Here is a 26,728-nt window from a genome sequence, read left to right as displayed (position 1 = left end):
AATGTACATGGTGTTGTACAGATTACACAGTAAATAGCAAGACCCTGCTGCATAGGCTTACAATCTAATAAAGTTGTAGTAAACAATAAGGAGGGAAAGAGAATGCAAACAGGCACAGGGAAATGTAAACAGGCACCGGGTAGGGTGAAGCTAACAGTATAGAGTCAGAACAAACTCAATATTTAAAAGCTATAGGGAAAAGAAAAGTTTTTAGCTGAGTTTTAAAAGCTGTGATTGAGTTGGTAGTTCTCAAGTGTTCTGGAAGAGCGTTCCAGGCGTAAAGGGCAGCAGAAGAAAAAGGACAAAGCCGAGTAAGGGAAGTGGAGGTTCTTGGGCAGGCGAGAAGCATGGCATCAGAGGAGCGGAGAGCACGAGCAGGGCAATAGTGTGAGATGAGAGAGGAGAGATAGGCAGGAGCTAGACCGTGAAAAGCTTTGAAGGTCAACAGGAGAAGTTTATATTGGATTCTGGAGTGAATTGGAAGCCAATGAAGAGATTTCAGAAGTGGAGTGACATGGTCAGAGCGGCGGGCCAGGAAGATGATCTTAGCGGCAGAGTGGTGGACAGAGACCAGCGGACTGATGTGAGACGAAGGAAGGCCAGAGAGAAGAAGGTTGCAGTAGTCCAACCGAGAGATAACCAGTGCGTGAACGAGAGTCTTGGCAGAAGAGACAGACAAAAATGGTCGAATTCTGGCAATATTATACAGGAAGAAACGACAGGATTTAGCTACTGCCTCGATATGAGGAATAAAGGAGAGCGAGGAATCAAATATAAAGCCAAGACTACGAGCTTCCTTGACCGGAGTAAGCGTGACATCATTGACAGTAAGAGAGAATGAGAGGTGAGGAGAAGGTTTAGGAGGAAAAACAAGCAGTTCAGTTTTTGCCATATTAAGTTTCAAACGACGATGAAGCAGCCAGGCTGAGATATGTGAAAGACATGCCGAGATACGATCGTGAACATCAGGAGAAAGTTCCGGAGATGAGAGATATAATTGTGTATCATCGGCATACAGGTGATATTGGAGGCCATGAAATTGAATAAGCTTACCCAAGGGCAGCATGTATAAAGAAAACAACAACGGGCCAAGCACCGAGCCTTGCGGAACCCCTACTGAAAGGGGAAAAGAGGAGGACGAGCTGCCGTTAGCCGACACGCTGAAAGAGCGACCCTCTAGATAGGAGGCGAACCAGTTATAGACAGAGCCACAGAGTCCAAGGTCATGGAGGGAATCTAAGAGAAGATCGTGATCAACCGTGTCAAAGGCTGCAGTTAGATCAAGGAGAATAAGAACGGAATAATGGCCTTAGACTTGGCAGTAAGAAGATCATTGGTGATCTTGGTAAGGGCTGTTTCAGTGGAATGCAAAGGACGGAATCCAGATTGAAAGGGATCCAGAGCAGAGTTACTAGAGAGAAAGTCAAGACAACGAGAGTAGACCACACGTTCCAGAACCTTTGAGACAAGGGGCAACAGAGAGACAGGTCGGTAGTTAGACAGAGATAGTCGATCAAGAGTGGGTTTTTTGAGAATGGGAGAGACTGTAGCATGTTTAAAAGCAGAAGGAAATGAACCAGAGGACAGAGAAGAATTAATGATGTGAAGCAAGGACGGGAGGATAGCGGGGATAAGATTAATAAAGACGCGAGAGGGAATCGGATCACGGGAACAAGTGGAAGGCTTCGACGAGCGCAGTATTTTAGACAGTTCATCAGCTGAGACCGAAGGGAACGCCGAGAGAGTTGCAGGAGGAACTGACAGGTGAGGAACAGGAGCTGGAAGCTGAGCAGAGCTGGCCAGATCGGAGCGAATAGTTTGGATTTCAGCATTGAAGAAAGAGGCAAAGTCATTGGCAGACAGAGAGGCGGGGAGAGATGGTGGATTAGGCTTCAGAAGAGAATTGAAGGACGTGAAGAGCCGCTGAGGGTGCCTAGCATTTGACTGGATCAACGTTGAGTAGTGCTGCTGTTTTCATTGTATCCCACACAATTGACGTTGAAATTCCTCCCTTTTCAATAATTTCCCATATTTCTGACAATTCTTTCTGCATTTTCTCCACAACCAGGTCATATTTTGAAATCCTAGTATTCAACTTCCACCTTTTCGCTTCTCTATAATCAGGGATGCTTTAGGGTGGATTCCTGCATTGAGTTACTTTAATTACTCCTAATTTCATATTACAAACCTTAGTTGCCAATTCTTTCGAGGCAAAAATATAATCTATTCTGGAATAAGATTTATGAACTGAAGAATAATAGGAATAGCCAGGCTCCCCACCTCTGACCAACCGCCACCCGTCAATATAATCTTTTTCTTTTATCATTTTATTTAAAATTGTAATATTATTTCTCTTTTCAAGTCTAGTGGGGTTAGACCTGTCCATCCTATTATCCATCACCATGTTAAAATCTCCAGCTAAGATAACACACCCTTTTTTGAAATCTTCTATTTCCCTAAATAATTCTTTATAAAATTCTTTTTGTCTCTCATTTGGGGCATAAACATTTATTAGTGTATAATAATTACCTTCCATTTGTCCTTTTATCATTATATATCTACCTTTCTCATCCTTTTGCATCTCCTCTATATCAAATCTGCTTCTCTTTGATATTATTATAGCCACCCCATTTTTTTTGAAGTCCCCAAAGACTTTTCATATAACACTGACCATTTCAACCAAATTTCATTCATCCTGTCCTTCCCCTGGTGTGTTTCCTGCAGAAAGATAAAGTCAAAATCTTCTTTGTTTAATAATTCTCAATCCTTTTCCTTTTAACTACTGCCCCCAAACCTTTGACATTGAGTGTTGAAATCCGAATTTTCTTATCCATATTCCTTTTTCTTTCTTTCTTTTAGATCCCTTATACACACCCATGTGAAAAACAATAACAAAATTTCAAACATATAACATATAACCCCCTTTCCCCCACCACCCCTCCCCTCCCCCTTCCGTTCCCCTCCCTCTCTCCCTATTTCTTTCCCCCACTCTAATTCTCTGTAGGCTTAGTGCCTCGGTCATGGCTTTAACCTTAAGGAGGGGGAAGATGGAGCCCACGGTCCCCTCCCGGTAAGCCTCTGCTTTAACTATTCATACTTTATTATTATTAACTTTTGACAAGAAAAAGTTTATTTTCCACTTGTACCAGGAATTTCTTCTCCTCCTTCTTCCTCTTGGGATAACGAATCATCATCCATCCCCAGGCTTCTCAGCAGCTCCAATTCTTGTTCCAACGAGGTTACTCTATGCTGTTTTCCATCTCGCATAAACCTCAAAAACACTGGGTAACCCCAAGAAAAAGCAACACCCTCCCTCCTAAGCTTTGCTGTAATTAACTTAACACTCCGCCTCCAGGTGATGGTTTGCTGACACAGATCATTATAAATTTGAACTGTTGACTCTTGAAACTTCAACATTGCTACTGATCTTAATTTCTTCATAAGCTGCTCCTTCTTGTAATAATTAGCAAATTTGACCAAAATATCTCTTGGCGTTGCTCTGGATCTATTCCCTGCTACTCGGTGGATTCTGTCTATCTCCATCTCTGTTATCTGGAAGTCTGGGATCAACTCTTTGAACCATCTCAATATAACCATCCTCAAATTTTCTCCTTGTATTTCTGGGAAATTTCTAATTCTCAAATTCCCCCGTCTATTCTGGACTTCGAGCTGGATCAATCTCTTCTCATATTGATCAAAACTCAGATTGTGATCAGTTAGTTGTTTTTCATGCTTAACTACTTGTTTGGAGAGCTGATTCATTTCTGTTTTAACTTCTTTCACATCTTTCTCCATTTGAGCTACTGAAACAGATAACTCCTGCATTTTTTAAATGCAGGAGTTTGAGCGTTGCTTTGCTGCTGGCTTTAAATAGCTCTTTGAGCTCTTCCACAGCTGAATCTGGCTTCTTTCCAGCTTTTGCCACCATTTCTTCCGCTTCTCCGAGCTCTCCCGATTGTTTACAAAAGTCCTGATCACTCTCCACGTCACTCTCACTAGAAGTAACCTTTGTCAAACGTGCATGTGATTTATCAGAAGGATGAACTTTATCCCTGGATCAGGTGGTTTTTTTTTTTTTTTTTTGGTTATTCGCTTTATTTTTTCGTTTTGGCATTTAACTCTGACGTGCTAGTTACCGAGCGGAAGTCAGTCCTTTTTAAGTCCCACTTCGACTCCCTTTAGCTCAGTAACATAGACGTCTGTTATATATCTTCCAAATGCTGATAAAGAAGTTTAATTGCTGTCTCTGCTCTCCAGTAGCCATAAATTACTGTTCACAGTCCGGCTGCATTGCAAAAACGAAACTAAGTTATTTATAGCTCTTTCCAGCCTTTTGTGACACAGATCTTGGCTTTTCGCTGGCAGAGAAATCTCATCAAGCATTTAGAATAAACATTTCTCGAATATCTTGCCAATTTTAAGAGTTATTAACACTTTTTTAGGCCCCCGATTGGGAGCTCCAAAGATTGCTTACCAAATCATGGCCGTCAGGCTCCACCCCCCCCCCAGCAGGCCTTTGGAGAGTAATTTGGTCCTCCATCTTTGTTAATGGTTAATAATTTTGTGGTGTATTTTAAACGCTTTTTAAAACATTTCTTATGTTTTACAATGTATGTTTTAAACTTTGTAAGTACGCCTTGAGGCCCAGTATTGGTCAAAAGACGGGGGGATAATAATAATAATAATAATAATAATAATAATAATAATAATAATAATAATAATAATAGGCTTCTCCTTGTTAATCTGGTGCTAAAAGGGTTAAATTATGTTGCAAGAAGAACCTACTACTTCAAGTGATATATTATCTGATCTGGAATGGGGTGGCTTGAGTGAGGGTTTGGGGGAGATTCATAAGAAGACCCCCTAAAAAGACCCCAGACTCATATCTGAAATAGCCCCAGAAGTATATTCCAGACCCCTGAGCCATGGACATGAAGACCTTGATATATGATTCTATGCTCATCAATGTTATGCCATTAACTAAGACTCTTGCTAAGTTGTGCAGGACTGTCCTTGAAGAAAGGGGGGGGAACCCTCCACAGTGGACGTTTACATGTGGCTTTTTAGAGTACGCTCAAGGCCAAAGTGCTGGCAGAAAGCTGAGCATGCACCGACAGCCAGAAGGAGGGGAAATTGTTTTGAAATCTTGTGGTGTGGCACCTGCTGATAAGAAATGTCCTAACTCCAAGTTGGGCGTGGGAAGTGAGAACACTGAGCAACGGGACACCTGGGATATGACACGAGCTCAAACAAGAGGTCTTCTACGCCAATCCAGATGGCAGCCATGTTTTCTAGGACCCCATGAGTATAACACGTGAGATATTGGGGAGGCGGAGACACCTAACTTCTGATTGGTGAATGGGTGGTCTAATCACGTATTCGTCCCAATTGTGATTGACGGACGGTGGTCTCATCACTCATTGACCCCCAACTTTGAGCCAGAACAAGTGTATAAAAGCACAGGTAGCAGAGCTGCAAGACAGAATTTTTTATTTTTCTCTTCAACTTCACCTCGGACTGGGACTTGACAGAGCTGGGTAATTATGGATCTCTTTATTATTTTAGACTTTGAGACTCGGAGTCTTTTCCTAAAAGTTTGGACTTAGAGTACCATTAGCCTCTAAGACTTAGGTTTATTTTTTTAAGCTGGAACTTGAAATTATTTCCAAGTCTTAGAAGTTCTCTGACTTCTGCTTTTATTCTTCACACGCCTAGAGGAACTTCAGCATAGAGTAGGGACGGTTAACAGCAATGTTTTAGTATAGCACAAGGTATAGTTTAGTATAATTTAGCTTTAAACCACAAAGAGTAAACAGAAGCGGATAAAGAGGAGTTATAACAATGCTAGAAGCTCAAGGCATTATCAATGTGTTATATGTGGGGCTGCCTTTGAAAACGGTCCCGAACTTCAACTGGTACAAAACAGGGCAGCACGTTTACTAACAGACTGGCCGACGAGACCACATTACACCAGTACTTTTCCAGCTTCATTGGCTGCCAGTCCAGGTCCAGACCCTATTCAAAGCGCTGGTATTAACATTTAAAGCCCTAAATGGCTTGTGGCCAGGCTATCTGAAGGAACGCCTCCTCCCATATGTACCTGCCCGGACCTTAAGATCATCCTCAGGGCTCCTTCTCTGCGAGCCCCTGCCAAAGGAAGTGAGGCAGGTGGCTATCAGGAGGAGGGCCTTCTCTGCTGTGGCACCCCGGCTGTGGAATGAGCTCCCTAAGGAGGTTCGCTTGGCACCTACGTTATATGCCTTTAGATACCAGTTGAATACCTTTTTATTCTCCCAGCATTTTAACAGTCTATAAATAAATTTTAACTTGGTGTTTTAAATTTGTAATTTTGCATTACTGCTGTTTTTATATGGTTGAGCTTTTATATTGTATTTTATATTATGGTTTTATACTTTGAATGTTTTTAATTTTTGTGAACTGCCCAGAGAGCTCCAGCTATTGGGCTGTACAGAAATGTAATAAATAAATAAATAAATAAATAGCTAAATTTGTAATACTTGCTTTTGTAATTGCAATTCTTGTACTCAATCTTGTATTTACATTTCATTCTCTTTTCTCGTAACCACAGAAAGAGAGATTGTATACTTCTATAACCACCATGCCAATTTGTTTAATTGTGCCATTTTTACAATAAACAGATTCTTATTTACAATCATGTCTGTGGTGATGCTTGTCGGCTGGGATTAAATGTTGGTCTGTTTGGTTTAGCACTGGTTACCCACTGGGGTTTTTCGGACCCATTTGGTGTAGGTTCTGAGGTTAAAAAGGACCCAATTTACACTCCCCTGTGTGAGTGCATTGATGAAATCTAAGTTTGCAGCTCTGACGGAAGCGCTTTCCACTGTCTAGACATTTATAGGGCTTCTCCCCTCTGTGAATTCTTTGCTGTCGCTTAAGATGTGCGCAGTTCTTTCCATGCTCTGAGCTCTTATAGGGCTTCTCCCCAGTTTGAATGCTATGAGGCAACTTCAGATGTGTCCTGCAAGCAAAGTTCTTTCCGCATTCTAGGGCTTCTCGCCCATGTGGATGTTTTGATGAGCTTTAAAGATTCACCTTGTGATTGAAACTCTTTCTGCATACTGAGCATGTGGAACCACCAGGAACATCCCCTCACATGACCACAGCGACAGGGCAGGTTCATAGGGGAGAAGGCGCTCTCTCAGGTATCCTGGTCCCAAGTCATTTGTGACTTTGTACACTCCCCTTGTCCCTCTCCCAGCAAAGGTCATCCCACAGGGCAAGCAGGGCAGTTCTGTTCCAAAACCAGGCCTGAAGCCCGATTGAAAAGGATCTAGGTAACCCACCCAGCCACACCCCCTCAGCTAGCTTTTATTAGCCAGGAGGGACAGAGATCGGGAGGGCAAGTGGGTGGCTGCATTGCCGCAAGCACCTTGTCCCCATCCTCAGTACGCAACAACTGAGTTACCACCTTTCCCTTGCAAACTGCTTAAAGGTATCTCTCTTAAAGTATAGTCCGCTGACTACAACGTAAATAAATACTACTACTACAATGCCAAACAATGCAACACAAGAAGATACTTAATCATAATAAATAAAATTAAAAGTCAGAAATATAAAATCAAATTACACTAAATAAAACCTAAGTGCAGCTGACTGAAAGACAAGGACTGTGCTATGTTTTCTCTGTGGGCAAGTATGGATTTGCTATGGGCAAATGCTTTCATGGGCTTTAAAATGTCCTGCTTTTAGGGATGAAGGGAGCCTTGCTGTTCAAATCCAAAGAGCTGGTGGAAATCATTTCTCCCAGTTTGGGCTTAAAGAGGGCTTAGAACAGAGCCATGGGATGGATTGGGAGAGAAACTCTGGTTCATCAGAAGACCTCTTAATTCCAGGAGGGCCGAAGGTTTTCCTGCCTTGAGCCTAAGATGGAGGCTATCTTGCTCTCAAAGCAGGGGTCAAGGTGTGAAACAAGAGGCCGCCATGAGAAGAAGTTGCCGTGTGTGTTGTACTCCTCATGGCTAGTGGCTCTGTGGGTCCAGAACCTTCCTGTGTACCCTGATAAGGCCTCACCTAACATTAGGGTGACCCTAAGGAAAGGAGGACAGGGCTCTTGTATCCTTAACAGATGCATAGAAAAGGGAATTCCAGCAAGTGCCGTTTGAAATTCCCTCTTCATCACAGCAGTTAAAGCTGCAGGAGCTGGATTACGTCCTTTGCACTCCACTGAAACAGCACTTACTAAGATCACCAATGATCTCCTTACTGCCAAGTCTAAAGGCCATTATTCCGTTCTTATTCTCCTTGATCTAACTGCAGCCTTTGACACGGTTGATCACGATCTTCTCTTAGATTCCCTCCATGACCTTGGACTCTGTGGCTCTGTCTATAACTGGTTCGCCTCCTATCTAGAGGGTCGCTCTTTCAGCGTGTTGGCTAATGGCAGCTCATCCTCCTCTTTTCCCCTTTCAGTAGGGGTTCCGCAAGGCTTGGTGCTTGGCCTGTTGTTGTTTTCTTTATACATGTTGCCCTTGGGTAAGCTTATTCAATCTCATGGCCTCCAATATCACCTGTATGCCGATGATACACAATTATATCTCTCATCTCCGGAACTTTCTCCTGATGTTCACGATCTCGGCATGTCTTTCAGATATCTCAGCCTGGCTGCTTCATCGTCGTTTGAAACTTAATATGGCAAAAACTGAACTGCTTGTTTTTCCTCCTAAACCTTCTGCTCACCTCTCATTCTCTCTTACTGTCAACGATGTCACACTTACTCCGGTCAAGGAAGCTCGTAGTCTTGGCTTTATATTTGATTCCTCGCTCTCCTTTATTCCTCATATCGAGGCAGTAGCTAAATCCTGTCGTTTCTTCCTGTATAATATTGCCAGGATTCGACCATTTTTGTCTGTCTCTTCTGCCAAGACTCTCGTTCACGCACTGGTTATCTCTCGGTTGGACTACTGCAACCTTCTTCTCTCTGGCCTTCCTTCGTCTCACATCAGTCCGCTGGTCTCTGTCCACCACTCTGCCGCTAAGATCTTCTTGGCCCGCCGCTCTGACCATGTCACTCCACTTCTGAAATCTCTTCATTGGCTTCCAATTCACTCCAGAATCCAATATAAACTTCTCCTGTTGACCTTCAAAGCTTTTCACGGTCTAGCTCCTGCCTATCTCTCCTCTCTCATCTCACACTATTGCCCCGCTTGTGCTCTCCGCTCCTCTGATGCCATGCTTCTCGCCTGCCCAAGGACCTCCACTTCCCTTACTCGGCTTCGTCCTTTTTCTTCTGCTGCCCTTTACGCCTGGAACGCTCTTCCAGAACACTTGAGAACTACCAACTTAATCACAGCTTTTAAAACTCAGCTAAAAACTTTTCTTTTCCCTATAGCTTTTAAATATTGAGTTTGTTCTGACTCTATACTGTTAGCTTCACCCTACCCGGTGCCTGTTTACACTTCCCTGTGCCTGTTTGCATTCTCCTTCCCTCCTTATTGTTTACTACAACTTTATTAGATTGTAAGCCTATGCGGCAGGGTCTTGCTTTTTACTGTGTAATCTGTACAGCACCATGTACATTGATGGTGCTATATAAATAAATAAATAAATAATAACAATAATACAGATTTAAAAGAGGGCAAAGCTCCTGCAGGTTTAACTGTTGGGATGAAGAAGGAATTCTCCATATATTCTCCATATATACAAATGACATATATACAGGTTCTCCATATATACAAATGACATCTGCAGAAATTCACTTTTCTATGCAACTGTTAAAGATACAGGAGTCCTGTCCTTTTCTCAGGGTCACCGTACTTAACCTCTCTCTTTTTAGGGCATCTAGTCATGTTTAGAGTTCTGAAGGGCACCAGGTTGGGGAACGCTGTTCTGCAGCAAGGGCAGGCAGAAGGACGGAGGGCTCTCATGCCGGAGGCTGCGTTATGCACTCAAAGGGGAAACGGCTGTGGATCCCTCAAAGACCCCAGGAGCAGATGGGGCGGCGATGCTGCTGGGGGGATAAAAGACCCCCACTGTGGAAAAGCCCCCTTCCCAGGTCCGCGTCTCTGCCAGGTGCCTATGTTGCTCTCTAGTGCTGCCTCCAACAAAGAGTTAAAGAGGAGGCGAGGGGGCTGGGTCCTAGAGCCCAGGCTGGATGAGGCCCCTCCCTTCCTGCCCCACACTTCCTTCCCCTCCCCATTGCAAAGGATCCTGGGATTCTCCCCCTGCTCCTACGAGCCTCGTCTGTCCGCCGCCTGCAGCCTCTTTTCCCTTGCAAAGGAGCCGGTGAGTGCAGATTGCAAGGGGGTCCCAGAGGGAGGGGGTAGAGGAAGGAGCCCCCCCAGGGTAGGGGGGGCAGGTTTGGGGCAGAGGGTGGGTGGGAAGAGAGAGGGAGCCCCGAGCCCCCCAGGGGACTGACCCACTTGGGGCCCCTCCAAGACACCACCGCCTTGCACCTCCTTCTCTCCCCATAACTAGGGGATCGCGGAAGGGAAGGCTGGAGAAAGGGGGGGTGTCTGGGAGGGACCCAAGAGGAAAAGTCCCGGGTGGGGAGGAGGAATGTCCCACCTGCGGGCAAAAGGCTGCCCTGGTGTCCTCTTTGCATTGCATTTTTGGTTTTGTTTCCTCTCCCTGATTCAAACCTAATGAATAAGCAAAATTAACAAGTCACTTTGGTCACGAGGCCTTCGAAATAAAACCTGGGGCGCTTTTGTTGATTAAGAAGGGAGCCTGCGGTTGGTTTTAGTACGTCCCTCTTTGATGTATTAAGTGAGCCCGATATTCACGTCCTGAGAGTGGGGAGAAATCGCTGTTACTCTGGTGCAATTTTGGGGTTCAAGTGTTTGTTGCAGAGAAGGCATAGAAAGGGAGCCATGGGACGGATTGGGAGAGAAACTCTGGTTCATCAGCAGAGCTCTTATTTCCTGGAGGGCCGAAGGTTTTCCTTTCTGGAGCCTGAGATGGACTCAGACCTGCTCTCAATGCAGGATCCTGAACAAGAGGCCTCCATGAGAAGAAGTTTCAATGTGTATTTGATTCCTCACGTCTAGAGGCTCGCTGAGTCCAGAATGTTCCTTATATTCAATAAACAAAAAACCAACAGTTTACAAAACAACGTTAAAGGCTCTACAGTTTTCAACCAAACTCCAAAAAGCAGGGAAATTGGGAGTTAAGGCTCACAGGCCTTTAACGCCACATCCTCCCTAAGGAAGCAGAAAGTGCCAGTGAAATTCTCCTTCTCCCAAAGCAGATATAAACCATGAGGACAGGATGGAGAATAGGATATGCAGAGGTGACTGTGAGGTTGTGGAAAACTGATGACGAACAATTTAGGGCCACCTACTTCTCTTTTTTTGTTTAGAGCAGCCCTTCCCCAACCTTGTGCCCTCCAATGGTGTTGGACTACAACTCCCATCATTGCAAGTCAGTATGTCCCATGGTCAGGAAAGCTGGGACAGCAGGATAGGGAACGCTGTTCTATATCCTTACCAAATACAGGGGCTGCGCAATATTTTTGTCCCACACACATCTCGCATAGAGCAACATGATTGATAACAGACGGGGCACTATTTGTTGGAGATGTAGAACCAGAGCAAGGGCAGACAATTTCAGCTTTTGGTAAATACCCTGCCCTTCAAAGAACCAATGTTTTTTCTTTAAATGTGTTCATACAAAATATACTGTTCACTCCCCACAATCCCTCCACAATACATCATCTCATCAGAGCGACAGAGGAACAGAAAAGGATTTGTTTGGGTGTCTTGAACTCCTTTCAGATGAGATTAGTTTGCAATCCTATACCACTTGGGGGGAAGCCCTAGTAAACTCAGTGGCACCGGCTTCTGAGAAGACATGTATAGGATCCAAGTATAAACCATCCTTCTCCAGCCTGGTGCTCTCCAGATGTGCTGCGCTGCAACTCCCATGTTATGGTGAGGACAAAAATCATTTTCATCAATAGTTTTTAAAATAATCCTTCCTTACACATGAATCTAGTAGGTGGTAGCTCTGCCTTTGATCTCACACTGCTGATCACCTCTGCGGTCACAGCATTCGCAGCGTTCTTGATCACTGTCCATGCTGACAGAGACTTTTATGAGTTGAATGCCAAAACATCTAGAGAGCTACGTTTTGCCTGCCCTTGCTCTAGAACAGCATTCCCTGATCAGTTTTCCAGAACCCCCCAGTCACCTCTGCATATCATATTCTCCATCCTGTCCTTATGGTTTATATCTGCTTTGGGAGAATGAGAATTTCACTGGCACTTTCTGCCTCCTTAGGGAGGATGTGGCGTTAAAGGCTTCTGAGCCTTTTTCCCCAATTTCCCTGCTTTTTGGAGGTTGGTTGAAAACTGTAGAGCCTTTAATGTTGTTTTGTAAACCGTAGGTTTTTTGTTTATTAAATTTCATGGCTTCCTGTAACGGATGACCACACTAGAAAGAAGCCATATAAATGTATGGGATGTGGGGAAAGCTTCAGCTGTAGTGGGACCTTGAGTAGACATCAAAGAACCCACACAGGGGAGAAAAAAATATTTTTAAAATAATTTCCCAATTTACAATATTTTAAAATTTTCAATTATGACACTATAGTGTAATTATTTTAAAAACCACACTAAAATTGATAATTTTTACTATATTGACATTAAAGAATCCACTTAAACCAAGGATCAGAGTATCTAGCTTTTTTCATATAACTACTTGATAACCCACATATCACATAATTTCCAAATGAAAGGCATCACCAAATGTTGCTTCCTTGCTCGTATTTTCTTGCTATGTCAATAACTGTAGAACATTGTTAACAATACATTTAGGTATTTATTGCAGAGCTTTGGCTATATGGTGGGATATCAATGTAATAAATAAATGTAATAAATAAATACACCCAGGCTATGGGGCGGTATATAAATGTAATTCCTTATGCCCCCCCTTCCCGGCTTTCCTTCAGCCTACACTACCTCACAGGGTCATTGTGAGGATGAAATGAAGAGGAGGATGAAGAGGACTACATGCCCTGGACTACTGCAACTACTGAGAGGCATTGAATTCTATGAGTCTGTGAATCTAAATCTACAGCAACTGGAGGGTGCCGGGTTGTAGCAAAAACTAGGTCCCTTAACCATTTTTTCTGGTGTGAAATAATGGGAATAAGATTCATGGATGTACATTTTAGAAAATGTTTTCCTTGCATACAAACATAAAGCAGCAGATTTAGCTTCTAAGAAGCAGGTACACAGAGAAAGGAAAATATTTTCTATGTACAACCAAAACCATTCACCTTCCTTCACACCAAAACCATTCACCTTCCTTCACAGCAGAGATTTTTTTAAGAAACCTGTATCTGTGTTCAAATTCAAAATACACGCACACACACACACACACACAAATCTATAAAAGAAAGCTTAAAATGTAGTTCAGCACCTTTTAAAGAAACACACACTACCTGAAGAAGCTTAAACTCATGGCAGATAGGCCAGGGTTAACCTCCTCTCATTCCTAGTCTCAACTCAATATTTCTTTCCGTAAAGTTTAAACCTTATAAGAGGCTTGGGTGAGGAACTGCCACCCCAAAGGAAAGTTTGCCATATATTCTTTACTTTGGATTAAGAAGGATGCACCAGCACTTGAAATACACACACACACCCCTCCCTCGTCACAATCACAGACACACAACAAAGTCAATGAAACTCCTACCTGAGCCAGCCAGGTTTTCTTTTTCCTTGGAGGCCAGGGAAGGGCCTCCCTCCAAGCAAGGCAGATAGTTTTTCTCTCCCTCCCTGGCCTCCACATCAGTGTGGGGAAGGAGAGGGCCCAGACAGGGCCTTGGCTTATCTGCAGAAGGAAATGGCTCCTAGATGAGTCAGGCGACAAATCTTATTTCCAACGTTCCAATCTATTTGAGACAGGAGGGAGGGGGGAGAGCAATGCTACTGAGCATGCTCCTGCTCTATCGGGCCTTCCATTCACTTTAATCGGGTAAAGAAATATATTAATTAAAAATCAGTGGAAGTGAATTTTGAAAAAAGAAAAGCCATTCCACCAAGTAGAAGGACAGGGGGACAAGATCCCACCACTGGTTTGAAGGGTAAGGGTCCCAATTTGTAGCTTTTAGTGAGCAAAAAAATCGTCGCCACCCAGAAGCAGATCTGTGTCAGTTTGAAGCAGAGAGGCTTTTCCCACTTTGGTACTTTGAACTGCCATCCTGCCCACAATATTTCACCAATCTTCTTGAAACGTGCAGGGTATGTAAAACCAGCATTTCTTTCTGGCAGGTCTCCATTTCAGAAAGATTGGTGAAACATTTCCCATTTTATGAACATCAGATTGACCCAACCCCAATTTCGGTCTTAACATGATGGAATGTTCTTTTCACTGATCATCTATACCACAGGGAAACACTCCCGTAATCCTGAAAAGGCCGGACGTAACATCGGCTGCCTAAAACCATGAAATTGTAGACTGTACTTTTATGTGGTTGAAAGCTTTTATCATTGCATCTATCTACTTTGGACTGGTGGAAGTTTAACTAGAGCTCAATAGCAATTCTACTGCTGCTAGTTGGGCCTGGCACTCTTTCCACGTTGTTTTCTGACACGCCTTAGGAGGAGTGTGTTTGGCAGAGTGTACACATGTATTTCTTTCCAGTCATTGCGTGTTTCACGTGTTGCTTCCGTATGTGAGGTCCTTTTGCATTTGCTTCCCTTATAAGCTAGGGTGACCTTATGAAAAGGAGGACAAGGCTCCTGTATCTTTAACAGTTGCATAGAAAAGGGAATTCCAGCAGGTGTCATTTGTATGTATGGGGAACCTGGTGAAATTCCCTCTTCATCACCACAGTTAAAGGTGCAGGAGCTATACTAGAGTCACCAGATTTAAAAGAGGGCAGGGCACCTGCATCTTTTAATGGTTGTGATGACGAGGGAATTTCACCAGGTTCTCCATATATACAAATGATAGCTGCTGAAATTCCCTTTTCAATACAACTGTTAAAGATACAGGAGCCCTGTCCTCCTTTTCATAGGGTCACCCTATATAAACCATTAATCTCTTAAGGCTTCTTTAGTGGCATATTTCATTTGTTTCACAAGCTGAAAAAGTATTCAGTGTTTCCTTGCTTAATTTTAAATTAACTTTCAAACATTATTAACTTTTAATGGCATTAATTCAGCTCTGGTTACACTCTCTCTCTCTCCCATCGGGGTAGAGTAAGAGCTTCATTTTCAACCACAAATCTGGTTCCTGTCAGCTGGGGGTCGCGGAGCCCCCTTTGAGACAGGTGCTGGCTCTTATGAACACGGTGTTAAGCCCCCTGTTCAATGCAGGAATCCACCCTAAAGCATACCTGAAAGATGCTTGTCCAGGTGCCTCTTGAAAGCCTCTAATGTGGCAGAGACCACAACCTCCCTAGGTCACTGGTTCCATTGTCATAGTGCTCTAACAGGAAATTTTTCCTGATGTCCAGCTGGAATCTGGCTTCCTGTAACTTGAGCCTTTTCCCCCTGTCCTGCACTCTGGGAGGATGGAGAAGAGATCCTGGCCCTCCTCTGTGTGACAACCTTTGCTATCATGTCTCCCCTCAATCTTCTCTTCTCCAGGTTAAACATGCCCATTTCTCTCAGTCTTTCTTTATAGGGCTTTGTTTCCAGACCCCTGATAATCCTGGTTGCCCTCTTCTGAACCCCCTCCAGCTTGTCTGCATCCTTCTTGAAGTGTGGAGCCCAGAACTGGATGCAATACTATAGATGAGGCCTAACCAGGGCCGATTAGAATTGAACCAGAACCTCACACGATTTGGAAGCTATACTTTTATTAATGCAGCCCAAAATAGCATTTGCCTTTCTTGCAGCCATATCGTACTGTTGGCTCCTATTCAGCTTGCGATCTACAACAATTCCAAGATCTTTCTCGCTTGTAGTATTGCTGAGCCAAGTATCCCCCGTCTTGTAACTGTGCATTTGGTTTCTATTTCCTAAATGTAGAACTTGGCATTTATCCCTATTAAATTTCATTCTCTTGTTTTCAGCCCAGCGCTCCAGCCTATCAAGATCACTTTGAAGTTTGTTTCTGTCTTCCAGGGTATTAGCTATCCCACCCAATTTTGGGTCATTGCAAATTTGATAAACATTCCCTATGTCTTAGAGTCTTTGACCACCACTCAGTGATCCCACTAAGAGGTGACCCACCTTTCCATGGTTCCTCGACACCCCCTCGAAATACCATTTCTGAAGCTTGGACTTGTGGTCTACCTTGCCAGGCTGGTGTTTACAAGAATCACATGATTGGGGAAGGCACATGGGCCTTGTATCTGGCCGGCAGGGTGTGTGTGTTGTTCCGCTGTCCTTCCTCAGAAAGATCAATCAAGCAGCCATCTGGCTCCGTTACCAGGTTTTACCAAGGCAGCCGGTAGCCCAAGGCCGTTCCACAGGGTTGTTGATCTCTGCAGCTGAAGGTGGGAACCTTCTCGCCTCACCGGGAGCCCTGGAGAGCTTGTTGTTTGTGGATTGGTGCAGCCAGGCCACCCCACCTGCTCAGTTCTGGGGATAAGTTAGTTAGTTTACAGTTATTGGTCTCTGTTCATTTGGGAAAGGGTCATTCTGCTCGGGGTCCAGAATGGTGGCAAAGGGACCCCCGTGCCATCAGGTATTAGATAGTCAGGATTTCTTGTCTCTCTTTGGGTGGCTCTGAATCAATGGCTTCACTTGATTTGGCTTTTATTGCTCTTTTAATGTTGTTCGCTGCTGTGGCCTTTTAGTTTCATTGTAACTTTTAGAGTGTTTCCTCCACACACCCTCCCCTGTCTCCTGTTAATTGTTCATACCCTCAGGGCCTTACTCCTTGCTTTAATAAATTGCCTGAAGCCTTGGTGAAGTGTGCTTATTTTCAGGTGAACTGGCTCCAGTTCCATTGTTTCATTGGGAACCGGTGGGGAGGGGGTGGCTGGTTTGGGAACTTGAACCAGGCCTACCTTGTGTGCCTTCTTCACAAGCTCCGTTTTCATTCCTATAGTGCAGTCCCTGCCTCAAAGGAGAAATTGGCAGCCAAGGCAGGAGACTGTTTCGAGTCCTGGTGGGAGCAGAGATGGAGAAGAGTGTAAAGATGGAAGAGCAACGCTTTGCAGGCCCTGAACCAGAAAAGGTCTCCTGCAACATCCAGGAAGGGAGCAGTGCAGAGCCCTGGGAAGGAACAGTGCAGCAGGACCAGCCTGGGAGCAACGCCTGCTCAGACGTGGAGCTTCAGCCCTTCAGGGACTTCTGCTACCAGGAGGCCATGGGGCCCCGAGGGGTTTGCAGCCGTCTCCACCACCTTTGCTGCCAGTGGCTGAAGCCAGAAAAGCACACGAAAGCTCAGATGCTGGACCTGGTGGTCCTGGAGAAGTTCCTGGCTGTCCTGCCCCTGGAGATGGTGAGCTGGGTCAGGGAATGTGGAGCGGAGACCAGTTCCCAGGCGGTGGCCCTGGCAGAAGGCTTCCTCCTGAGTCAGGCAGAGGACAAAGAGCAGGTGAGAGCATTTCATCCTGATAACTAACAAGGACTGTGTCCTTAATATTTATCTCAACTTTATTTTACATGTCCTTTAAGAAAGGGATGCCCCAATTTCCAATGGTCCAACCCCCAAGTATAGTTGCTCTTCATGTGTAGAGCAGGCCCTCATTGGAGGATAGTTAAGCTAACACTGGATGGTTAAAATATGCAGTTCCCCACCAGAGGATGTAGTGATGTCCACCAATTTAGATGGTTTAAAATGGGGGTTAGACAAAATCCTGGAGGAGAAGGCTCTGAATGGCTACTAGTCCTGATGGCTATATCCTACCTCCAGGTGATGGACCACTGTGGGGAGAGAATGCTGGACAAGATGGACCCTTGTTCTGATCCAGAATGGCTCTTCTTAGTTTCTCATGATGAGAGGAGAAGTGAATGGGTTTGTGAAGTTCTGGGGAAGGAGGGGATCCTTCTTCAGCTGGTGTCAGAGTCCTCCCAACAGAACTGGAATAGCATTTGTAGACACCAACCTCCCGTGTTTACAGTGGAAAATGCTGGATATCAGGGAATGTTTGGGAGGTTCTGTCTTTCCTTCTGGCTGGTGTTCTAGAACTTTGCTTATAGAGTCATAGAATCATAGAATAGCAGAGTTGGAAGGGGCCTACAAGGCCATTGAGTACAACCCCCTGCTCAATGCAGAAATCCACCCTAAAGCATCCCTGACAGATGGTTGTCCAGCTGCCTCTTGAAGGCCTCTAGTGTGGGAAAGCCCACAACCTCACCAGGCAAGTGATTCCATTGTCGTACTGCTCTAACAGTCAGGAAGTTTTTCTTGATGTCCAGCTGGAATCTGGCTTCCTTTAACTTGAGCCCGTTATTCCATGTCCTGCACTCTGGGAGGATCGAGAAGAGATCCTGGCCCTCCTCTGTGTGACAACCTTTTAAGTATTTGAAGAGTGCTATCATGCCTCCCCTCAATCTTGTCTTCTCCAGGCTAAACATGCCCAGTTCTTTCAGTCTCTCCTCATAGGGCTTTGTTTCCAGGCCCCTGATCATCCTCTGAATATGCTCCAGCTTGTCTGCATCCTTCTTGAAGTGTGTTGCGCAGAATTGGGCGAAATACTCAAGATGTAGCATAGCCAGGGTCGCTTAATGGCAAGGACCTAACAGAAAATGAAGAGATCAAGAAAAGGTGGCAAGAATATACGGAAGATCTGTATAGGAAGGATAATAATATCGGGGATAGCTCAGACGGTGTGGTCAGTGAGTTAGAGCCAGACATCCTGAAGAGTGAGGTTGAATGGGCCTTAAGAAGCATTGCTAATAACAAGGCAGCAGGAGACGATGGTATCCCAGCTGAACTGTTTAAAATATTGCAAGATGATGCTGTCAAGGTGATGCATGCCATATGCCAGCAAATTTGGGGGGGGGGGGGGAAATGGCCATCAGACTGGAAAAAATCAACTTATATCCCCATACCAAAAAAGGGAAACACTAAAGGATGTTCAAACTATCGGACAGTGGCACTTAATTCACATGCCAGCAAGGTAATGCTCAAGATCCTGCAAGGTAGACTCCAGCAATTCATGGAGCGAGAAAAGCTGGGTTTAGAAAAGGCAGAGGAACTAGAGACCAAATTGCCAATATCCGCTGGATAATGGAGAAAGCCAGGGAGTTCCAGAAAAACATCTATTTCTGTTTTATTGACTACTCTAAAGCCTTTGACTGTGTGGATCATAACAAACTGTGGCAAGTTCTTGGTGGTATGGGGATACCAAGTCATCTTGTTTGCCTCCTGTGGAATCTGTATAACGAACAAGTAGCAACAGTAAGAACAGACCACGGAACAACGGACTGGTTTAAGATTGGGAAAGGAGTACAGCAGGGCTGTATACTCTCACCTTACCCATTCAGCTTGTATGCAGAACAGTTCTGGGGGCTGTTAAAAACAAACTTAGTGTTGTGAAATATTGTTAAATGCCTGGGAGAAAAGTCTTGACGTGACGCCTGAAAGATAACAATGTTGGTGCCAGGCGAGCCTCATCGGGGAGATCATTCCACAATCGAGGGGACACCAGCGAAAGGGCCCTCTCCCTTGTTGCCATCCACCGAGCTTCCCTCGGAGTAGGCACTCGGAGGAGGTCTTAGATGTTGAGCGCAGTTTACAGGTAGGTTCATGTCGGGAGAGGCGTTCCGTCAGGTATGGGGGTCCCATTCTATGAAGCAAGTGCAGCTGCTGGTCATAATAATTTTTTAAAAAACCACTTTGTTAATTTAAAACACAAGTTGAGGGGGCATACTGAAGGTTTCAAGAAAGGTGTCTGGGATCACACAGGTCACCATGGGCATCCAATTGGCTTCTCCCAGTGTAAAGTAGGATCTCTCATTTTGATCTATCGTTTTATTTATTAATTACAGTTATATCCCACCTTTCTTCCTCCAAGGAACCCAAGGAGGCGTACAGAATCCCCCTCCTCTCCCTGTTCTCTTCACAACAACAACCCTGTATGGTTTGGAGAATGTGGATAGGGAGACATTTTTCTCCCTTTCTCAAAATACTAGAACCCAATGGGGTCATCCCATGAAACTGATTGGTGGGAGACCCAGGACAAATAAAAGGAAGGACTTCTTCACACAGCACGTAGTTAAATTATGGAACTCACTGCCACAAGATGAAGTGTTGGCCGCCAATCTGGATGGCTTTAAAAGGGGTTTGGATAAATTTCTGGAGGAGAAGGTTACCCATGGCTACTAGCCCAAATCTTGAGCATGCGTAGGAACATGCGGTGAAAATCCAGTCCTGATGCCTATCAACTCTATGGGTTTCTCCCAATTGAAAGAACCTCATTGGTTGATCCCCCCCTTAGCCTTCACAGCTCTACCTGTTGTAGGTCAACAGATCCACCCATAGATCCACCATGCAATGTTGCAGTCGATCTCCAACATGGCCTGAATCTAGGCTGCAGCGCTTCCCGTCTTCTGCTGGATACTGGAGGGGTGCCTGGCGTTCTGCCCAACGCATTAGACCTGTTTGTTGCAGCTGGGTAAAGCTACCATTCTGCCTGTCTTGTCTTCTGGGCTAGAAGGAGCAGGCAACACACCCAGCTCAACACCTGGGCAGGAGGGTGAGCGCTCTCCCCGATCCAGAAAACGATTCTTGCAGAAGGTGTGATGAATTTGTCCTTGCCAAGGGTTTTATGAGTGGATCTATGGGTGGAACTGTTGACCTACAACCAGGATGATCAGAGGTCTGGAAACAAAGCCCTATGAAGAGAGACTGAAAGAACTGGGCATGTTTAGCCTGGAGAAGAGGAGATTGAGGGGAGACATGGTAGCACTCTTCAAATATTTAAAATGTTGCCACACAGAGGACGGCCTGGATCTCTTCTGTATCATCCCAGAGTGCAGGACACGGAAAAAGGGCTCAAGTTACAGGAGCCAGATTCCAGCTGGACATCAGGAAAAACTTCCTGACTGTTACAGCAGTACGACAATGGAATCAGTTACCTAGAGAGGTTGTGGGCTCTCCCACACTAGAGGCCTTCAAGAAGCAGAAGGACAACCATCTTTCAGGGATGCCTTAGGGTGGATTCCTGCATTTAGCAGGGGGTTGGACTCGATGGCCTTGTAGGTCTCTTCCAACTCTATGATTACATGTACACCAGTTTCTGGGGGACGTGGGCAGGAGGGTGCTGTTGCACTCAAGTCCTGTTTGTGCTCTTCTTACGTTCTTATGATCACAGGAGAAATGAATGGGTTTGTGAAGTTCTGGGGAAGGAGGGGATCCTTCTTCAACAAGTGTCAGAGTCCTCCCAACAGAACAAGAATAGCATTTGTAGCCAAACTGCTGTGTTTTCAGTGGAAAATGCTGGATATCAGGGTTGAACTCTTAGCCCCCCGACAAAGACACAGGTTCCTGTGCTGTGTGGCTTGGATGGTAGATCAACTTTAGAATGAGACCTGAAAGGTAAAGCGATTGGGAAACGCTGCCCTTGGCCTTGACCTGAGTCATTTCTTTCCTTCTCTAATCCCTCTTCTCTGCCTGGGATCCTCCCTCCTGCTCCAGGTCCAGGGGACGTTGGCCAGAGCACCCACAGATTTCCCTGAGGCAGAGAAGGCTCCACTGGGCACCACACAGAGGCCGCTGGACGGGCAAATCTTGCAGGAGGGGGACGGAGGACCCTCCTCACTGGGTAAGGATTAGTGGACGTATTTCCCCATGGTCTCCCTCCCTCAATTACGCCTGAATTGCATGAGCTGCCTTAATGTTCTCCTTGAGCCTGATTTTGCTGGGGGAGATACTCAAAAAGGAAATGTTGTTTAGTAACGTGGTTCGAGGGTATCAGACCCACTCTGGCCTGCTTCCCAGAGTGGGTCTTACACACTCAACATAGAATCATAGAATCATAGAACAGCAGAGTTGGAAGGGGCCTACAAGGTCATCGAGGAAAGCTGTGAGCTCTAAAGTAGCATTTAGTCCGAAAGGTTGAATACAATTAAGATGATGTATCCATTCAGTCTTAATTGTATTCAACCTTTCGGACTAAATGCTACTTTAGAGCTCACAGCTTTCCTCCCTTAGGATGATTTATTAGCCAATTAAATCACTTAAACTATGCTATAAGAACTGCGAGCTTTTTTGAGAACTCTTTAAAGGACTGAGAGCATTTCTGTCGGCTTGAGGAAATGAGAATGATATGGTGGTAAGCTTAGATAGTTTTTACAGCATGGTTGTGCATCATTTACTGAGGTCGTGAATTGTTTATAATGAATCATAGAATCATAGACTCATAGAATAGCAGAGTTGGAAGGGGCCTACAAGGCCATCGAGTCCAACCCCCTGCTCAATGCAGGAATCCACCCTAAAGCATCCCTGACAGATGCTTGTCCAGCTGCATCTTAAAGCCCTCTAGTGTGGGAGAGCCCACAACCTCCCTAGGTAACAGATTCCATTGTCACACTGCTCTAACAGTCAGGAAGTTTTTCCTGATGTCCAGCTGGAATCTGGCTTCCTTTAACTTGAGCCCATTATTCCGTGTCCTGCACTCAATCTTCTCTTCTCCAGGCGAAACAGGCCCAGTTCTTTCAGTCTCTCTTCATAGGGCTTTGTTTCCAGATCCCTGATCATCCTGGTTGCCCTCCTCTGAACACACTCCAGCTTGTCTGCGTCCTTCTTGAATTGTGGAGCCCAGAACTGGACACAATACTCTAGATGAGGCCTAACCAGGGCCGAATAGAGAGAAACCAGTACCTCACGTGATTTGGAAGCTATACTTCTATTAATGCAGCCCAAAATAGCATTTGCCTTTCTTGCAGCCATATCGCACTGTTGGCTCATATTCAGCTTGCGATCTACAACAATTCCAAGATCCTTCTCATTTGTAGTATTGCTGAGCCAAGTATCCCCCATCTTGTAACTGTGCCTTTGGTTTCTATTTCCTAAATGTAGAACTTGGCATTTATCCCTATTAAATTTCATACTGTTGTTTTCAACAGCACTCCAGCCTATCAAGATCACTTTGAGGTTTGTTTCTGTCTTCCAGGGTATTAGCTATCCCACCCAATTTTATGTCATCTGCAAATTTGATCAGCGTTCCCTGCACCTCCTCGTCCAAATCATTAATAAAAATGTTGAAGAGCACTGGGCCCAGGACTGAGCCCTGCGGTACCCCACTCGTTCCCTCTCCCCAGTTTGAGAAGGTTCCATTGATAAGTACTCTTTGAGTCCGATTCTGTAGCCAACTGCGAATCCACCTAATAGTTGTTCCATCTAGCCCACTTTTAGCTAGTTTGTGAATCAGAATGTCATGTGGTACTTTGTCAAAAGCTTTGCTGAAGTCAAGATATATGACGTCCACAGCGTTCCCACGGTCCACAAGGGAGGTTACCTTATCAAAAAGTAAGATAATGATAAATCTCATTATCTTTTCTTTAGATAAACCCTGGTGGGTTTCTTTCTAATTGTGTAGCCGTGGCTCCTTCTGTAAACTTAATGGGTGAGGCCAATATTTTCTGTTTTGTTTGCACTGCATAACAACATATGTTATTGCTTTTAAATGCTGAGTATGGTGTTTTCGAATTACTTTTCAGCGTCAGACTGAGGAAGAATCTTCGAAACAGCAATTAGTACCGGACTACTGTTTATATAAAAGACGCTTCATGTGAATAGTTCACCATATGTATATTAGATGTTGATATTGCAGGCTTTGTTGTGAATGTTAGTGTGAACATCTTATAAATATTGTTGATGTGCCTGTTCTTCGTACATTTGTAAAATTTCTGAATTATTCATTTATGAAAGCTGTTTTGATGTCTTTGTGGTTTGAGTGTTATCACTCTTACTATAGTTTTTTCCAAACCACAGCCTCCTATTTTCCTCATACTTCATCCACTAAGTCATCCCTATTGGTCAATATCTAGTCAAGGATTGCTGATCCTCTAGTTCCTTCCTCCACTTTCTGTAGGAGAAAGTTATCACTCACACATGTCAGGAATTTCTTGGAAGGGCCGCTTCTGGCAGTATTGGTCTCCCAACAGATATCAGGGTAATTGAAGTCCCCCATCACTACTACATCACACTTCCTTGAAACACTGGCAATTTGTTTCTCACAAGTTTCGTCCTCGTCTTCTCCTTGATTGGGTGGTCGGTAGTAGACTCCGATTATCATGTTCTTTTTATTCCTTGCCCCATTTATTTTAATCCAGATGCTCTTGATGGGACTCCCAGTCTGATCCGCCTGTATTTTGGTGCAGGGATAGGTATTTTTAACATATAGTGCAACTCCACCTCCCTTTCTATTTCTTCTGTTCTTTTTGAACAAGTTATATCATCCAACCAAATTTCAGTTATACCGATCAAGTCGTATTTGCCTTCATGTAATAAGAGTTCAAGTTCATTCTGTTTGTTTCCCCTGCTCTGGGCATTAGTATATAGACATCGAAGACCATGTGTTTTATAGTCTGGCTTTGTTCCTACATTGTTGCAGACTCTATTTTGGGGCAGTATTGGAGCTGTTCTCTGTACTGTGGTGTATGGGCCTTCATCCATTGTTGCCTCAAAATTTACATCTCCTGCCCCCGTAAGATTCAGTTTAAAGCCCTCCTGATCAAGTTCTTCATGCTGTGGCCGAACACATTCTTTCCAGCCCTTGTGAGGTGCAACCCATCCCTTGCCAGCAGTCCATGTTCCAAGTAGCATAGCCCATGGTCCCAGAATCCAAAACTCTCACGTCAGCACCACCTTCGTAGCCAGTCGTTCATCCAGAGTATTTTTCTTTCCTTTTCTAATCCTCTTCCAAGAACCGGGAGGATGGATGAGAAAACTACCTGGGCCCCAAAAGTTCTTCAGTTTCCTTCCCAGAGCTTCAAAGTCTGAAATGATTTCTTCATAGCTCTGCTTGGCGTTATCATTTGTTCCCACATGGATGAAAAGAAAGGGGTATGTGTCTGTGGGCTTTATGAGCTTCGGTAACCCTTCAGTCAACAACTAAGGTCCTCCTCCCAGTGCCAACTCAGAGTGAAAATCGGAGGAAGACAACAAGGGAGAGGCCTTCTCTGTGGTGGCCCCTCAACTGTGCAACAATCTCCCCAATGTGGTTCACGTGGCACCAACATTGTTATCTTTTCTGTCCCAGGTCAAGCAATATGTAATTAGCAATATGTAATTAGCAATATGTAATTAATTAGCCTGGGTCTGTTTTTTTAGGGTCATAGTTTTAAAACTTGTTATAGTAGTTTTATATGTATGTGTATATTGTATGTTTTCACAGTATTAAATATTTGGATATTGTTTTTAACTGCTTCAGCTATGGTATGGTAAACAAATGCAATAAATAAATATACACTGAAAATAAACAATGAAAATGGGAATAGTTAAGAATGTTAACTTACCTTCCCACCTTCTTTACCTTCCTCACAGGGAGGAAAAAGACCTGCAGGGGAAGTGAACTGATCCTGGGGGGTCCTTCTGGGCCTCCTTCACTTGGTGGTGGAGTGGAAGCGGTTTCTGCACAGCCTGGGCAGGTAGGGGAGTCCTGGGGGCCTCCGTCCCTTGCACATCTCTTTGGTCCTGGAAGAACCTGCCTTTGCTCTTCCCCAAGATGGCAGCTAGAAAGGCCTTGAAGGTCACTCACAATGCTTTGGCATTCAGGAAGAGGACCTCACCATCTTTGTCTTCATGGATTGCTACATAATGCTTAAAGAGAACATCATTTCTTCTTCTTTCAGGGTCTGGTGACCTTTGAGGAGGTGGCCGTGCATTTCTCGGAGGAGGAGTGGGCTCTGCTGGATCCAGGCCAGAGGACTCTGCACAAAGAAGTCATGGAGGAGAATCGTTGGATCCTGGCCTCTCTGGGTAAGGAATGGGATTCGTCTGGGTAAGGCTCCCTCTCTGCCTTCTTGACAGATCCTGGAAGGTGGAATTTCAGCTCTTCTTTCTTTGTGTCAGTTCAGAATACAAATGTCATTGACTCCGAAGACCTGACAAAACATTGAGAAAAGCCCATTGATGGACTTGCTCTGTGGCAGAGATGGCTGCCAACCAATCTTACTTTGCTGCTCTAATTGCATCTGCATAATATTGAAGATGTTACAGATATTACCTTAATGGTCTCCATGGAGGAGAGGAGAGTTAAGCCTTTTCAGAAGACAGCTCTGGACAGCTTGCTTTTCATTTTAAGATATAAGTAGACATTGAAAATAACCATTAGGGTTGAATTCCCACTTTCCAGTTCCCACTTAAATGATCAGCTAGGAGAAAATGGCAGATTTTAAGTGTATTTCATTTTTACAGTATTTTATGTTGTTCATTTATTCTCTCAACTCCTTTATATGAGTTATTCCATATAAATGAAAGCATTGTATGGCAGTCTAGTTCTCAGGTCTATTAATCATCGGGATATTTAATTTCTTTAGAAGGATCTCCCTCATCAACGATTTTTTTTATCCTGTGAATCAAATCAGCAACTATTTGTTTTGTTGCAAGATTTCAAGACGATTTCTGTGTTTATACTTGCAGGTGATCACAGGGAGAGCAAGAAAAATGCCCTACACCACAGAAGGAAAACAGAAGAGAGTAGGGAAAAGGAATCCATTTATTTTGAAGGATCAGACATCTGTGAAACTCCAATACTAGAAGCACCAAGTAAAAAGAACATTCGTAAAAGGAAGAAACAGAGTAAAACTCAGAAGATTCATTCTAACAAATATCAAAGGTTTCAATGCTTAGTGTGTGAAAAACAATTCACTTTCAACACACAACTTAACTTGCAT

At 44.3% G+C, this 26,728-nt stretch overlaps 1 protein-coding gene across 1 annotated transcript in view; it reads left to right on the top strand.

Annotated features, from left to right (window-relative positions):
• Nucleotides 1–26,728, top strand: part of LOC134395779 (zinc finger protein 208-like) — an 82,212-nt gene that overhangs the window by 52,008 nt on the left and 3,476 nt on the right. The gene's annotated exons all lie outside the window — the stretch shown is intronic.

Source organism: Elgaria multicarinata, chromosome 3, assembly GCF_023053635.1.
Source record: "Elgaria multicarinata webbii isolate HBS135686 ecotype San Diego chromosome 3, rElgMul1.1.pri, whole genome shotgun sequence".
NCBI classification, from domain to species: domain Eukaryota; kingdom Metazoa; phylum Chordata; class Lepidosauria; order Squamata; family Anguidae; genus Elgaria; species Elgaria multicarinata.
The sequence above is the reverse complement of the archived record's forward strand: the minus strand, read 5'-3'. Positions and strand labels throughout refer to the sequence as shown.